The sequence below is a fragment of the Oreochromis niloticus genome, linkage group LG20 (genome assembly GCF_001858045.2).
Source record: "Oreochromis niloticus isolate F11D_XX linkage group LG20, O_niloticus_UMD_NMBU, whole genome shotgun sequence".
Taxonomy (NCBI): domain Eukaryota; kingdom Metazoa; phylum Chordata; class Actinopteri; order Cichliformes; family Cichlidae; genus Oreochromis; species Oreochromis niloticus.
In genome coordinates this window covers 16,554,248-16,570,507 of record NC_031984.2, presented here as the reverse complement: position 1 = coordinate 16,570,507, position 16,260 = coordinate 16,554,248, and the positions used below count along the sequence as shown (strand labels likewise).

The 16,260-nt window shown below is 41.2% G+C and overlaps 1 long non-coding RNA gene across 2 annotated transcripts in view; it reads left to right on the top strand.

Annotated features, from left to right (window-relative positions):
* Positions 1–16,260, top strand: part of LOC102082582 (uncharacterized) — a 133,875-nt gene that overhangs the window by 9,999 nt on the left and 107,616 nt on the right. The window contains exon 4 of one of the 2 annotated variants that reach the window (XR_265802.3): positions 13,224–15,488. The exons of the other annotated variant lie outside the window; for it this stretch is intronic. This is a non-coding gene — a long non-coding RNA (uncharacterized LOC102082582). Of the gene's footprint in view, positions 1–13,223; positions 15,489–16,260 lie in introns of those variants that run through there. 2 annotated transcript variants of the gene reach the window in all.

Sequence of the window (16,260 nt, the reverse complement as noted above, 5' to 3'; positions counted from 1 at the left end):
CTTAGGCCTTGTCTTACATATTTTTTTAAGGTGATCCTGAGATGATCCAGAGAAATTAAATAATGCTTTTAAAAATTCCTATTTGGTGGTAATTAGTTATGTTTGTAGTAAAGTACTTTTTAGGTGGATTTTGTACCAGGTTCTCATTCTCTGCTGGCTTTTTTTTTTTTTTTTTACCACATTTCCCTCCAGTTATGTGGAGGTAGCTGAAGGCACCTGCGTCCCTTTCCCTCCTGGAGTCCTTATTATCCCAAGCTTAGGTTTCTTCTGCTGCTCAGACAAGAAAGAGCAGCAGCAGGGCAGGAACTACTAACTCTGTATTGATTTTACACAGTTTTTTATCTGCCCCCCTTTTGCTTTTTCTCCTGGTCTTTTTAAGTAAATAAACACAAGATTTGTCATGTTTGTCCAGGGAGAAGAGGGGGTCGATGGAGGGGATAGGGGTGGTGGAGAGGGGCCAGGTCCAAGCCTCGCACTAGGTCAGCCATGATTAATTCTGCCATCTCATGGATGGAGGCATTCGGGTAAGATTGTTGAAGGGTGCCTGTGGAGCCTCTCTCTGACCTCCCTTGCTCCTGTCCCTCCCCTAACGCTCCTGGGCAGCCCTGGTCCTAAATCACCGACTGTCAGTGTGTTGGCAGAACAATGGTGCAGGGTCTTCTGTTCCATCTCAGGCTCCAGCCGACTGGACACGGTTTCCTCCATCGTTAGTGTGAGTTCGTAGCCTCTCTGGTCCTTCCTGGCCCCTGAGCCCCACAGGACCCACAGGAGGCAAAGGCTTAAGCTTTGCCTGGCTGTCTGATATGTTACTGGGCCTGCAGAGTGCTGGTGTGGTTCTATATGCAGATTATTGTAGTGTAGTCATGAAGTCTGGTCTAGAGTGTTTTATTTATCTGCTTGTATAAGTAGAAAAGTTATAAACCGAGGGGTCATAAAGATGCATAAACTAATGCAATTTATTAAGGGGGAAAATGCTTTTTACAGATTTTCAAAAATGGCTTCTCATCTTATATCACACTAACTTTTTGACTGGTTATCGGTAAGCAGTTAAAAATTGTGGTGACTTTGGGGTCTTAGAAACCAATATAGTTTCTTTCTCTTTTTTTTTAAATGACTAAAGGTTAATTTGTTAATTGGTAATATTTTATTGGAAGGTTAATTATAATAAAAAAAGATCTGCAGTTGCATTCTTAAATGCATGAATCGAATTATATCTGTTACTTTTAACCTTTTCCCTCAGTTGTTTTCTCAGACTTTCTGATTTGTCCTCCTCGATTTACTGTTTAAAGTCAAGAGTCTCGGGTCAATCTATCAAATCTTCTAACTGAGGGTCGATCAATATGTCAGCAGCCCAGCACACCCTCAGCAGTTATGATGATGTCCGTGGTCCTGCGCTTGGCTCAGCTGCTGTTACTGCCGCTACAGCGCGCTGAGCAGGGGATCGAACCCAGCCTGTCAGGGGGCCTGACGGAAAGCATGAATCACTATTACTGGAGCTGCTGTTTGCTCCCCCGGTGGAGACGTGCGTACTCTGATGCACTGCAAGAAGTGTACTGTTCTTGACCACACACAGACACACACACACTCACACACAGACAGATTGTTTGTACCAAGAATAGTATTCATATACAGGAATCTAAAGGAGAATTAAACAGGAAAACATCCTCACCCCCCCCACACACACACAACTAAATGTGCACACTTTATCACGCAATTAAGTGTCAGTTGGTATTTGACCCATTAGCTCCTGGAACCTGATCCAGCCTGCTCACCACCTCTGGACTTGTTATCCTGGTGTGAGCTCAGGTCAGTGGGCCTGGAAGGGTTCCGGTTACCCCCCTAATCTCATTGAAACGCTTTAGCCACGGCCAGCGGATGCCTGCATGTCCGACAAACAGCCCTCACACTAATAGCACCATGCTTTGTGTTTATGGTTTACGTGTGTATGTTCAGGCACACGCATATAACAATATGGATCTGTTACTTAATAGTGAGCACAGGACAGGAGAGTATGATGTTGAAAAATTATTTGTGTGTGTGTGTATGGATACACAGCATGTTTGTGTGTAGAAATAATATTCTAGTTTACAGGATGCAATTCCCCTTAATATGCCCATCCTAATGTAATTTGGCGTCTATGGAGTGTCTGTGAGCCGGGCCGGGCTGGTGTGTATTTCTGCTGACTGCTCCTATTTTGTGTTTATATGGATGAGTGGCTCTCTGGGAGAGCATTATGCATCCTTTTCAGCATTTAAAGATTATGTGCACGTTGGCGGCAGAAGCATTATACAAACAAGGAAATATGTCTTTGATTAAAATATCTTTTATCTCTTTATTGATTAAAAGACTTAGTTTGATAATAGAATTCTCTGCCCCTCCCCCTTGGGCTCTTCGTTTCATTTTTGTGCTCTCAGTTTTATCAGTTTCCCCTCTGTGGTTGTGGGGAAAAAAAAAAAAAAAAAAAAAAAAAAAATATATATATATATATATATTTAATTTTAAGTTTTTCAACAAACCAACTCAAGTTGGTTCACTCAAATTGAAAGGTCAGTTTTTGACCTCTGTTACAGGATAATTATCACTTTGTGGATTAATTGTCTGTTTTGCAAATTTATGTGTTTTATTTTATCTGTGCAATTTTAAATAAAAAAACTGTGCCACCCCAGGAGCCAGGGGTGGGACGAAAAGCACTTTACTTGTTGTCAAATGCGGTGAAAAAGTATTTGCCCCCTTCGTGATTTCTTAGTTTTTGCATATTCGTTACACTTACATATTTTTAGATCATCAGTCACATTTTAATATTGGACAAAGATCAATCAAGTCGATATAAAATGCATGTTTTAAATGGTGATTTCATTCTGAAAGGAAAAAAGTTATTCAAATGTACCTATTTGAAAAGGTTAATGCCTAAAAACCTAATAATTAATAATGATTATGCTAACTTGGGCTGCAAGAACTGCAATCAAGCGTTTGTGATAACTTGCACTGAGTTTTTCATATTGGTGTGAAGGGGTTTCAAGCAGCCTGTTTAGGGTCATTCCAAAGTATCTCAATCAGATTTAAGTCCAGACTTTAAGAAAGCAACTCCAAATTCTTCTTCTGTTTTTGAGCCATTCATATGTGTAGATTCATATGTGTCTTTCAGATTATTGTCCTGCTGCATAATCTAGGTGTGCTCAAGTTTCAGGGCATGAACTGATGGCCCGACATTGTCCTTCAGGATTTTTTGGTAGAGAGCAGAATTCATGGTTCAATTAATTCTACTGGTATGATGTTCTTTTTATGAAATGTTGTGTTGGTTTTATGCCACGTGTAATGGGACTTAAGCTCAGGTTTTGTCTTGGAGAACTGAAAACTATTACAAGAGAAACAAGAAAGTGCAGGAAAGTTTTGCTTCTATAGTTCAGGGCTGTGCTGAAGAATAAAGGTGGTCACACCAAATATTGACTTTCAAGCTCATCAGAGTGTGGTTCAAGAATGTTGTACAGTGCTGTAGTCATATTTCAGATATATATTTCATAGATTCTGACTCAGTAAATCCAACTTCCTAACACATTTTGCCTGCTTCCAGTTGTAAGAGCAGTGATACATTAATTATTTACTAATGGACTTAGTTGCTCAAGTTGATTTTTTCCACTAGCATATGCACCTTGTAAGTGGAAAAAGTTGTTAAAAAAGCCCACTTGATTTCCTTGGAAAGGTCATACGTGGCAGCTGAGCTGACAGACACATTGACACAAACACAGGGAACATCTTGTCTACAATGGCTGTATATTCTCCAGCTCTGTTAGCGGTTGACATCAGGGTCACATCATCTGTCTGTACCTCATTAGTCAGGTCAGGAAAGGGTGAGAGCTCAGATCACGTCTTTAAGTCCCAGCATGTTTATCTGTGTCCCTGTGAACACCATACTGTCAAGTTTCTTGTCTTTGTGCCGAAGAGCGCCAGCAGAGTCAAAACGCGATTCAGTTGTGTGTGTTTGGGTGTGTGTGTGAGATTGTCTTGTGTGCTTGATGGGAAGAGACTGAGCTGAGGCTGAATGAGAACAGATGGAGATGTGCTCTTTAATTAACCCTGCGGAATCACAGGGCTGAAAACAGGCCTCGGTCCGTGAATAACATCCAGCACATCCAGGGTGGTGTAAGGTGCAGTGTTAGTGTATATGACTTGTGTGTGTGCGTATGGAGTCTGCTATGGAGTAGCCGGAGCATCGACCCATTCCCCCATCCCCCTTCCCTAGAGCGGGGCGTTTTATTTCTCATTAGCGGGCAGCAAACTGCTGGGGGATGAAATTTGCTAACAGGAATTAAAAGTGCATTAACACATCTGAGAGATTCATTTCTGCTAATAGTTTTATTAGTGCTCTGACCTTTCAGTTCATTAGAGGACTGCTGGAGAAGGGAGGGGTGGAGAGGGGAAGAAAAGGGTGGATAAGAGGGTCTTAGGGCTCATTGTACTTGGGTAGACCTTTGGAAGTAGATTCAATCACAAAACGACCATAATGGTGGCAAATTACTGGACTTGGAGACCTTTTTTTGATTTGTTGGCTGTAATTGCCTATTTAAAGACATTTATACAGTTGCCTTTCACGTTCCCCTTGAAAAAAGTGTGCCCCTCTGTCACCTTTCATGAGATTATGATGGTTCAAAAGTGTCACCCACCCTTTTTTCCCCCCTCAGCACCAGCTCTAAGATACTGCCTGCTCAGTCTCAGTGGCCTGGTGCTCACCTCCCTCCAGTCAATTACCAGAATTTAACACAATGTTTTTCAGGTCTGTTAGCGCTTGAGTGTATCACTTATCCAGCCGGTTAATTGTTTATGAACTGTGCCCTCCCCTTCTCTGAAATGAAGTGAGGGAACCAAGAAGGGAGCAGTGTGACAAGAATGGCATTTGTCTGAGAGGAATAGGTCAGAGTAATCAACAGTGCTGTGAATATAAAGTTGACCAATCAAGTAAAACAGTCGCTAACAGCGTCTCCTCTATTTGTCATAGATAGGGCGATAATGTTTGAATTTACCTCGCCAAGGAAAGCAGCTAAGAGGAAATTAATGTTGTTTTCTTTCTGTTTTATTGGAAAGCAAGTGAGGCAAGTTACAGTGCAATTTGCTTCCCCCTGTTCCCTATAATTAGCACCTTACAGAAATGAAATAACATTGACGAGAAGGTCAATAATCCTGATCTATAGTGAAATTAATCCTGCTATCGACACAACAAGCAAACAATACAATTAAGAGCAGAGGGAGGAGAGAGTGTGGAAAAGAAAAAAGAAGGAAAGGAGCAGGTCTGAGGAATAGGATGTTTTTTATCTCCTGGGTTCACTGTGCAGAAATCCTGTGAAGGTTTCTAATTAATTCATCCATTGTTAATGAAGGCAAAGCAAGGAACCAGAGATTATACACGAGGAGAGGAAGGAACACAATTAGTGATACCAGCTTAATGATTGCTTTTTTAACTTGCTGTTGTTTTTCCTCTTGTACTTAGTTGACTTGCTGGGGTGCTTTTATTGCATATTTTAAAATCAGCTTAACCTCTGCCACGTGCCACCACGATGAAAGGCTTCTAGAGAAGTGGTAAGGTAAAGTTCAGTGTGATGTAAAATTCACTAATGTTTTAACAGCCTATGCCATTAAAAACCACCAATTGATTATTGTTTTTAAATACTGCACAGACGAGCTGAGCTGCATGTCTGCAGGCATTATCAAGGATCCTTGTTTAGTTATCATTGCTATAAGCTTGTTAAACAGCACCAAATTATATTCTGTCTGTATGTTGGTGCTTAATTGTCTCATGTTATATCCAGATGCAAAAGAAAGAAAGCTTTAATAATTTTTTCTGTTTTGTGCCCAACTTCCCTTTAGAACAGTCTAATATTTAATCCACACCGGTGTCCTTTTATTGTGCAGTACTTGCTCTGAATCAACTCTTAAAACTTAATTTTAACATTGCTTTTGAATTAATCAAATACACGTTTTTGTTTCCTCAGTCATGTGTCGTCTGCCCATTTTCAACATTATCTCTTTGGTGAACAAAGTACTTCAGTGTTTATTGGCTAAATGTAGGCAACCACTGTGTCCTAGTGTAAACAGTAGTCCATTATTTAGAGTGTGTCTGAGCTTGGATTCTAATTTAGAGGTTCTTTCAGTCATCGAAAGCACAGGGGTAGCAAAGCCTATCAGTCTGAACTCGGTCCTGACTTAAAGACAATGTTTCACGACCTCCTCTGTACCTTTAATGATGGGTTTTGACACCTCAGGGTATATTAATAAAGACGTGATTTAACGACCATTAGAATAGTTTCCAGATTTTTCCGAGGGTAGCTGCATCGACAGACACCACCCTCACTGACTTCCGACAACTGATTATTTGTTTTATAATCTGGAGTATGATAGAAACCCCACGTTTGAGAGAAGGGGTTCAAGGATTACTACTAGTAGGATTTCAAGGGGTAAAGAGTTAAAAGACACCTTTTATAATATTCTTTAATTAGCCAGGGGCCGTACTAATCATCTTCCTGTTCTCACCGATCCGTTAGCACATATAACAGTAGACGTCTCAGATTCACAAGCAGCATTCCTCACACAGTCTGCAAAAAAACTGTACCGGGAAGCCCTGCCCTGTCAGGCCCCAGCAGATCATCCAGTGCCATTGATGGAAGGGACCTGGTGCTGTTTCCAGCTGAATAGTTTTATCTGGCGTTGGACTGGCCTGGGGATCTGGAGAGGAGCACAGGGCAAGCATGGTGGGCTGCCCGAACGATGGTGCATCTGCGCGTCAGAGGGTGAAGAAGGATTGCCTTTCAAGAATTACGAGCCATTAAATCAGAGCCTGGAAATCTCAAGGTTCCCCAAGACTGCTGCACAAGGAATCTGGGCTCGAGAAATATTGTTTATGGTTTAAAAGGCCTGGCGATGGATTTATAAAAGAAACATTCATCATTGCAGGAAAACGGAACAAAACATTCCGGAAATAAATACTCACTCTATAGGTATACTTGTCACCCAGACAGCACAATAACAAGTGAATTGGGAAGGAGATCCTTCATTTGCTGGCAGTTGGCCCCCAAAACATGCTCTGTGTGAGTCTGTGTGTGTGTGTCTGTGAGGGGGGGACTGTGTATGTGTGGTCACAGAGTGATTGGTTTGAATGTGAGAATATCTTAATGATGAAGCAGATCAGTATTTTTCATCAAGTCCCCCTTGTGCTTAATTTGCATATGAAAGACGAATACTTCACTGTTATAAATGGGTTATGTAAACCACAAAGTTTTATAAGGATTTGTACTGTGAATTTTTTATACTCCGTGTAAAGAATCAACCTTTATTTTTTTAACATTTCCCACTTGAACTGTCTATTTAGGTAAGACCTCCACTAGACATAATTAATGTTATTGATTGTCTCTGGCTAATCCGTCCCTGGAAAAGAAAAATATGGCTTTAGTGAAGTAGCACTTAACAGGAAGGTGATGGGTTTTTGTTCAGTGGTGTGACCTTGAGACAGTATGAGAAATCTATGCTTTGGTCTCGGTGCTGTCTAGTGCACTGAACAGGAGTTGCATTTAAGGTTTTCGGTAAAATTTAATTTGTAATACTTGTTTAATAACACATCAGATGATCTAGTCCTCCCTCTTTTAGGGGTTTTCTATTTGAGCTATAGCTCATACAATGTGTTTAAATGCCCCCGAAATCTGCTCACTATTCTATCTACAGTCTGTGTAATACACTGTGGCTCTACAGCGCAAACATTGCAAGCAACAAAATATGGGTGTACTATTTGTGCCTCAAATAAACATCTCTCAGCTTTATAATCAATGTGAGGATTTGTGACCAAAGGTCATGTGATCGATCATGACTTTAGGTATTTTCAGTGTACTGGAAATTAAAGTGTGGAACATTATACGTTGTCTGTATTTATACTGTGCAATATATTGAGCACATATTTCTTTGACGCTGTATGTCAAGTTGTTCAACTTTGAGGTTATAGCTAGAAGTGTGAAGTGGACTTAATCTCCTTACGCCCTATAAATTTTAGCTGGATTGTGTGGTTGTTAGAAATTTTAAAATTTACTCTTGAATTTCAAAATTTACTCTGGAAACTTTTAAAAGTCAATAAATTGGATTCATTAAGAAGGTTTGGAGGGATCACACTAAATTTATGATTTAAATAATGGATTCAGAATGGATAAAACTTTTAGAAGCTTCCACTATGTTTCTTATTTGGTCAGAGGTTTCTTAGTGTAGCTTATTTTCACAAAAAACTCAGTTCATGCAAAATATGCAGATTAAGATAATATTTTATAAAATGTTCCTAATGTCACAGACAATGTTTTTCTGATTAATTGTATGAAAGAAGAAACTTAAAAGGTCCTTAAATATGCTTGACTTTTTAATTTTAGGTTAAAAATTGTTTAGTATTTTAAAGCTGTAAATTTTGCATATTTTAAAAAAAATGATGCTTAAATCACACTTGTCACTTTCTTTGCACGAGAGTTGCCACCTTCAAATTTCTGTTTCCACAAAGAGAGCCCCCTCTACTCTCCCAGTCATTATAAAGGTGTTGCTGCTGTGATCGGTTGGATTTACACTCTTGTCCTCTGTGCAAGCATGTTCAAAGATCCCCTGAGGGATAGCATGATCTGTGCCTGGGCTTTCTTGAAGCTATTGATTGATGAATCTGTAAGATTATGCATATTGACTGATATTGATAAAAGATGATTTGACCAGCGCCATGCTCTTTCACATACTTATCCTCTTGGGAATTTGTGATTGGGAGACAGTCTTTACGTATTGAAAATGAGAGCCGGGAAAGAAAACGAGCTAAAGAACAGATGACAGTGATGAAGTGGCATGACTGGAAAAAGAAATGTGGAAGAATTCGCCATTTGATCTAGCCATGTAAGTGTGTGGTGTAATATACCCTTACAATCACATTGGTGTGGGAATAAGTATATAAAAGCTTATGTAAATGTGAAAGCATTACATAAATATATATGTCTGTGTTTTTCTTACCCAGGAATACTATGTGCTGACAGTCGGTGGGTAGACATGTATACATGTGTGCCTGAGTGTGTCTGCGTGTTGATGGATGGGCCGGCAGGACAAGGCCGCGGATAAGAGTGCAAACAAACTGGGTAATAAATGAGAGCGACAGAGCAGCAGTGATGGGGCCCACTCCCAAGCTCCTGATGCATGCCGACCAGCACTGGCAGCCATTTGTATTAGAAAAATGAGGAAGCTGTCACAGGGATGAAGAGACAGTGTTCATCCTAAAGTGAAAAAAGGTCTCTCTCTCTTTCTCCCTGTGTTTCGTTTTCACTTCCTCTGCCTCGTCTTGAGTTCACACACACGCAAACACATTTGTACTGTGGATTTCAGCTCAGCAGGGGAGTAATCAGGGCGAGGTAGGGTGCTAATGTAGGCCATAATGAGTTGAGCTCTCAGTGACACATCACACACCACTAGCTCTGTTAACACAGTGGTGGGAAGCACAGTGGTAGAGCTGCTTGTACCACACAGACACACATGCAGACACAAACGCAGGTGTAACTGCGAGCCTGGTGACACCTGGGACAATAACTTCAGAACAAAACCAATAAAAGGGAAAGAAATAAAGGAGTGGAGGATCACAGATAAGTTGCAGTGGATAATGTTGAAGTAGGTGGCAGAGGTGACTAGTATGTTTCTGAAGCTGCACTATTGTTTCCATAATTTGAGTACTGTAATAACTGTAACTAAGTAGTATTATAGAGCACCATTTGGACCATGCACACTATTAGAATCATGACCATACAATAGATTATAGTTACACAACTGATAAATTAAAACAAACTTTGTTGCTTTAGAAATTGGTCTCGCTAAAGGTCAGTTTTAGTGCTTTGAAACTTGCAGTGGAGCCTTCTTGGAGCCTGGTAGGGCTTCTCAGAGAAGAAGTGGAGTCAGGAAAACCACGTTTCAGGACAAACTCTGTGTGCGTCTATTCGTGTTTGCAGTTGGTTTGTTATTTGCGTTTGTGCTAAATCTGGGTGCGCAATCCTTCACGGCTGTGACGGCCAGTGTTCTCTGTGCCACCCAGACACCATAAGTACAGCCTGGCACCACAATGAGGGCAGGCTGCATGCGCTTGCCTTATTTATTTATTTGTGTCTTCATATGTGTGTGTGTGTGTATGTGTATTTCAGTGCATCCCAACATATGGGTACAGCTGGGGGGATGAAGAATTTGGGCCTGCACCTGCATGGGGATAATTAATGTGGATGGAGTGGTACCAACATAAATCAGTGCCTCTTGCAGCCTCAACAGGACTTTTCTGTTTAGGGTCAAAATCTTCTCACGCTGCACTGGATTAATCACGCCCGCAAGCGAAGACGAGGTGGTACGGATGCAAACTGTATTTTGTGTGTGTGTGTGTGTGTGTGTGTGTGTGTGTGTGTTAGCGAGTCTGTCTTTTTTGTGTGTCTCTCCTCCTTCATGAAGGAGGAGAAGCTGTAGGGCTATTTTTTCCCCTCTACACCTTCATCCTCAGCATTGTAATCTCTTAGAGGACAAACAAACAGCAGAATGTCATAATTTTCACAGCTGTATAATTAGCCCCACCCTCCTCTCTACAGTGATGAATAGGTGAACCTTTTGTTTGCATTTGTCATGCAGCGGTGGCATTGTCACAGATGTGAGATGCAGAGGTGCAGGAGGTCAATGCATGCGGGGATGGGTGTGTATGCCGGCTCCTGATGAGATGTTTCTCATTCCGCTCTGTACATATATTTGGACTCTCTAGTCAAGACATCCCGGTGTTTTACAGATCAGAGCTTATCTGCGCCTCTTCCTGCTATCACTGACAGCAGGCCTGCTGTTCTAGTCTGCAGCAGATCTACATCCTACTCTGTCCACTCCTATCTCCTGGACTGATAGCCTCTGATTGATCTCATCACCTCCCTCATCTATTATTCATGCCACCTTTCATGTCCTGATGGAGGAAGGGCAAAAAGTGGAAAGGAGATACTACCTGTTTGCTGGCATGTCTGTTTCAGAGGATGAAGCCTACACACAATTAGTTAAAAAAGTTGATTTTTCCCCCTTTTGTCTTCACTTCCAACTCCATTCCCGAACATGTGTTCATAGATCTGCCCTACTGGACTGATCAGTATAATGGAATGGAATAGCTTTGAGATTGACGCCCCATGGGGGTACACAGAGATGGGCACTGGGACAGAGAGACGTGTACTTACGGCTGTTTGGGAAGGAAATTAATGGTGCATTTTTTGTTTTTATAATGTGATTTAATGATGCAATTCGTCTAATAAAAAGAACATTTTTTAACATTCACACGTTCATTTACGCATTCCCTCCTTCACAGAGGGGAAACCCAGTGGGCCACTACAAACATCTCACTCCTCTCACCCACTCAGAGCGCTGCAGGCCTTTTTATTGCATGGTGATGGATGATTTCAGTTTGGCATTTTTCACCACCGCGCACCATCCAAATACTCCCCCCCTCCTCATTTGAGTGCATAAAGAGGCCATCCTATATTCACAAAGCCGACATCTAATGCATATTGAGTGTGTTTTGTAAAGGATCATTTGATTGTCTTGTAAATGAAGCTTTGCCTCTCAGCTGCTAATTTAGCCACATTCCATCTCATTAGAGAGGAGAAGGAGAACAAACAACAAAGGCATTCGCCGAGAAATGAACCCTTCTTTGACTTCAAGCTGCCATCGCGGCTGCTGTAGTGCCAACAGTTTGAATAATCTTGCGCTAACAGAAGATGCAGGAGGGCTACAGTGAAACCTCAGAGTGACTGGCTCCTTGTCTACTTTTGCTCTTACTCGATTTACCTCTCCAACTTTCCACCCTGGACCTCTGTCTGTTTAGAGGATGTGCAAGTGTATCTGGTTTCCTGAAGCATTTAGCACCTTAGCCACAAAACCCGGACAGGAAGCCCACTCTATTCACAATGTATCAATTGCTCTGAACAACACTCCTCTTACCTCCACCTCCCTTCAATCTGCAGCTGGCTCAGCAGACACTTCTCACATACCTTCACGTGCAGCGACTCGAGCTCAATTTTGCAGTAGCGCAGAAGGATTTTTTTTCTCTCCTGTAATGTTAACAGCCGTGAATATACAGTAACCAAACCAAACTTCATCAGCATTAACACCTCGAGCTAAATGGACAAGTATTCCTGTGTTCACACAAACACACTCAGGGAGAATCTGACCTTGGCACCAGTTAATCCGGGAGTTCATCCTCCGGCCAAGCTGGCAAGTCAAATGCTTCTGGCAGCCAAGACAGTGGCCTCAGCCACTGCAAGGCTGCTGTCATCTGTTATGCAGCATGATACACAGTGGGACGGTTGCAGATAATGAGCAGAGAGGAGACAAAGTTTTAAACTATAAGAAGGGTCTGATTTTTTTAAAAAAAATTGTTGTATATGTGAGTAAAAATGCAGGTGTGTGGGCAGGGCCATTTCTTGCATGCTAGCAAAAGTGTGTGCCCATGATGTATACACATAGAAGTGTGCACGTGCATACGTGTGTGTGACAGAGCAGAAATAAGCGCCTGAGGTGATGCCTTTGAAAGGCACTTTAGAAATTAAAGGAGTGCCACTGTTCTGTAATGGGGCTTAAATGATCCAGAAAACACAAGATATATTGAGCATTTAATGAAACACACAGCACACTCCTTAATTATGCTCACAGCTTCACCAAATTGTCTGCCAAACCTGCGTTTATGCCTTGCATATACATACAAAAACACGCAGGTGTTTTTTTCATGCATTTATTTGCATTTGGGGAAAAAATTACTTTGATTTTAATTGTTGTTTTCTTAAGCGTATTTACCTTTGTATATATACATTTAAAGATATGCACAGATTGTGGTTTACAAGAAGTTTGATAGTCAGCCCTGATTTTAAAATTTGGAAGAAATTCATTTTGTAGCAAATAAATTCACTGAATAACTTGTTTATGAGTGAAGTCATTTAGGGTGCACACAACCTACTTTAATCCTAAAATCTACCTTCTCTATGAGTTCTGGTTTAAAGAGCAGAGAAGCAGTCACTCTGTTCCTCATTGTCTCCGAATGTCCTTTGTGGTTTGGCCATACATTAATAATGTAAAGGTAATGATCTCTAGACTAAAGGGCCTGTCCTGTCTTGTCTCCCCCTCTCGCCCTCCCTCTTCCTTCGCTCTCTCTCTCTCTCTGTGACCCTTCCCCCGTTTCTCTGTAGACCAGCCAGAGGAAGGACGGTGTAGCGGGCCGGCCAGAAGGGGCAACAACTGTTAGTTGTAGAGGGTGATTCACAGAAACGGAGGAATTCCTGTGTTGTTGGAACATCGAGGTTTTGCCTCATTGATTACTTGAGGAAAAGTGGAAGGAAGCAAAGAGTCATTCTGAGAAAACATCTCCTCTCATCCTCTCCCCTCGCCCTTTTCCTTTGCTTCTAAAGTTTGGTCTTACAGAATGATGGATGAGCAGCTTGCACTGTGGCCTCCGATGTCCTCTCGTCTTCCTCCCTCCTTATCCTCCTCCTCTTCCTCCTTCAGACACACGCTGACTTCAATGCACAGTGTTAGCCAATGATGGATGGAGAGATGGCAGTGTGGCAGTAATAGAACAGCTCTGTTGCTCATTGATTTGTTTTCATTTTCATGTCTTTATGTCTTTTGCACATCTAAATATAGATGTACATAATGAGACAAATCTAAATTTTCTCACAGAAGGCTTCTAGAAGTTTTATTTTTATAAGAGTCTAATAAAATATTATTAATATTTTCAGGGATGTTGCATATATTTGTTGCAAGTTTCTGTTTTACCTACATCTGGTTAACACAGAGAGTACACAAAGTATTAACTCTCAGTTCTGGTTTTAAAAAATGTCAGACAATGCAGGAGTGATGGACAGCAGGCTGTTTATGCAACATTACATATTATTAATCATCTTCACATTTTCGGAAAGAGGGGGGGCTGTACAAAGATGAGGAGGAGGAGAGGGGATGATGAGAAGGGGGAGGACGAAGAAAGAGGAGGAAGAGGAGGGGAGTGGAGGCAAAGGAGGAAGGTTAGAAAGCCACAAATAACTACCATCAATCATCAAGGAGTCAACATTTTCACATGTTAGGATTGCCTCTTATTGGCAGCAGCCAGAGATCCGTTTGTGTGTGTGTGTGTGTGTGTGCGCGTGTGTGTATGTGTGTGTGTTTGCTCTGTCTTGCCCAGCCTAGACTTCTCTCCCTATCTCACTGTCTTCACCTTTCCTTAAACTGACGGCACGAACAACAACAGTTGAGAAATCACCCTCGTCAGCAGGAAGCTGGCAGGTGCGTTAACTCCCCTAGTACCAAATTAGGATGTGCAAGATTGCAGAAACGCCTCGGCTCTCATATCTCCCTTTTTAATCACTAACATTTAGACGAGTCTGGATGGAAACGCACATTAGGCTTTAGCCAAGGATTTTCTTTGGATGCCGAGCCAGGCCTCAGATCGCACTCAGCCCTCCAAAATCTAAGTGGGATCTTTGCCTTCTAGCCTGAGAGAAAGATCTTAGGTCAGGCTTCAACTTGGGTGTTGTAAAACTACTCATTTATTCAAATGTTACTGCCCAAAAAGAAGTTGGGCTGTGTTAAAGTGCATGTTAAAAATTATTCCAATCTGACCTCTTAGGATTAAATACAGGGAAAATGAGTTTAAAGGTTGTTCATTCAGATATCTAAAATGATATTGTGTGGGACAGTCACAGCTCTGCTCTTAGACGGTGGCGATTTTTGTAGTTTTTCTTTTATAATTAATTTTGTTCTTAGATTTTAGAAAATAAATCTGTTATTAGAATAATGCCATCCTTATGTTGCTGCACTTTGGCTCGCAGAATTTTGATGTTTGATGGTCATGAACACCGTCATCAAAAACACATTTTGTTGAGCTTGTGGATTATGGAAAAGCGACACTAGGGGGTGCTCTAGGTTTGTCAAGCCAACTGTTGAGGCTTCACGCTGCTTACAGTTGGAGCTGTACGTTCAGAGTGTGGGTGTGTATGCAGATGTGAAAGCACTGGCTGTCCAGTCGGAGTCACACCACATCCTTCCACAAGACATATTTATGATTAACCCTGTGTCCCTGTTTATGTCCGCGAGCTGTCAGAGGTTAAGCTTCTAAGTTACAAATTATTGTGTGAGAAAAGAGTTAATAGATGACGGCTTTTCCAGGAGTTGGTCCGCAGCTTCATATTTAGTTACCTAATACCACTGAATATGAATAAAAACTTGCTGAGTGGACAAAGAGTGAGTGCTCTAATTGGGTATTTGAAAGATATACTGTTAGTCTTGTTTATGCATTTTCCGAATTGGAAGGACTCGCTAATTCTGTCCTTAATTATGTACTTTTTGCCCTTTCTTTATTTTTGTGCACATACACTCACGCACTAATTCACGAGGTTTGAGATGTGTCTTCTCAGTTTCAGTACAGTAAAGTACTAAAACAAGTAAGTGTGTGTGTGTGCGTGTGTGTGTGTCTCTTCAAACCTATAAACTCAGTAATTCAATCATGCGGCCTTTAGGGGAAATGCTCTGTGATTAAGCTGTCCTTATAGAAGCACAACATTGCGGCCCCATTGTTTCAACGCAGTATTTCTTGCGTATTTTTCCATCTTTGTGGCATCTCGTGCACTTTCTTTCATTTGTACTGACACAGTATGAACCCTTTCATTGACCTCCAGCTCTATTGTTGTGGGACTCACTTGCCTGTGGCTGAAAAAAAATATAATCCTGGCATGATTGTAAATTAGATACATATTTTTTGAAAGACAGAGCTACAATATGGAAACATATTAAAATCAGTTTCTGCAGTGTTTTGAGGTTTTGGTTAACTGCAGTTGCGTGTTTGCCTGTGTTTGTGGCCAGACAGTGTGGCTGAAGGATACAGCACCCTGGGCAAAATGTTTGTGTCACGCTCTTTAACTTTGCGCTGCTTCAAGGAGCACAAAAAAAAGAAGAAGAAGATTTTTAACATGTGTTTGCCTTACATTGTTAAAGCCATTTTCCCAGTACAGTTTATTCCACTATAAATCATTTGTCTTGTTTGCCATGGTTTTGCTTTTGTGACGAAACACTGGAAAAAATCCCAGAACCAGAAATGAATGAAAATGTCTCATGTGTGTTTCAGATTTTGATTTGTATTGTTAATGTGTTTATTTTCTGCTTTTATGCAGATCCTTAAAAAAACACTCTATGCATGCAGAAGTTTTATGGTATTTAAACACAACCTCTTTTTTT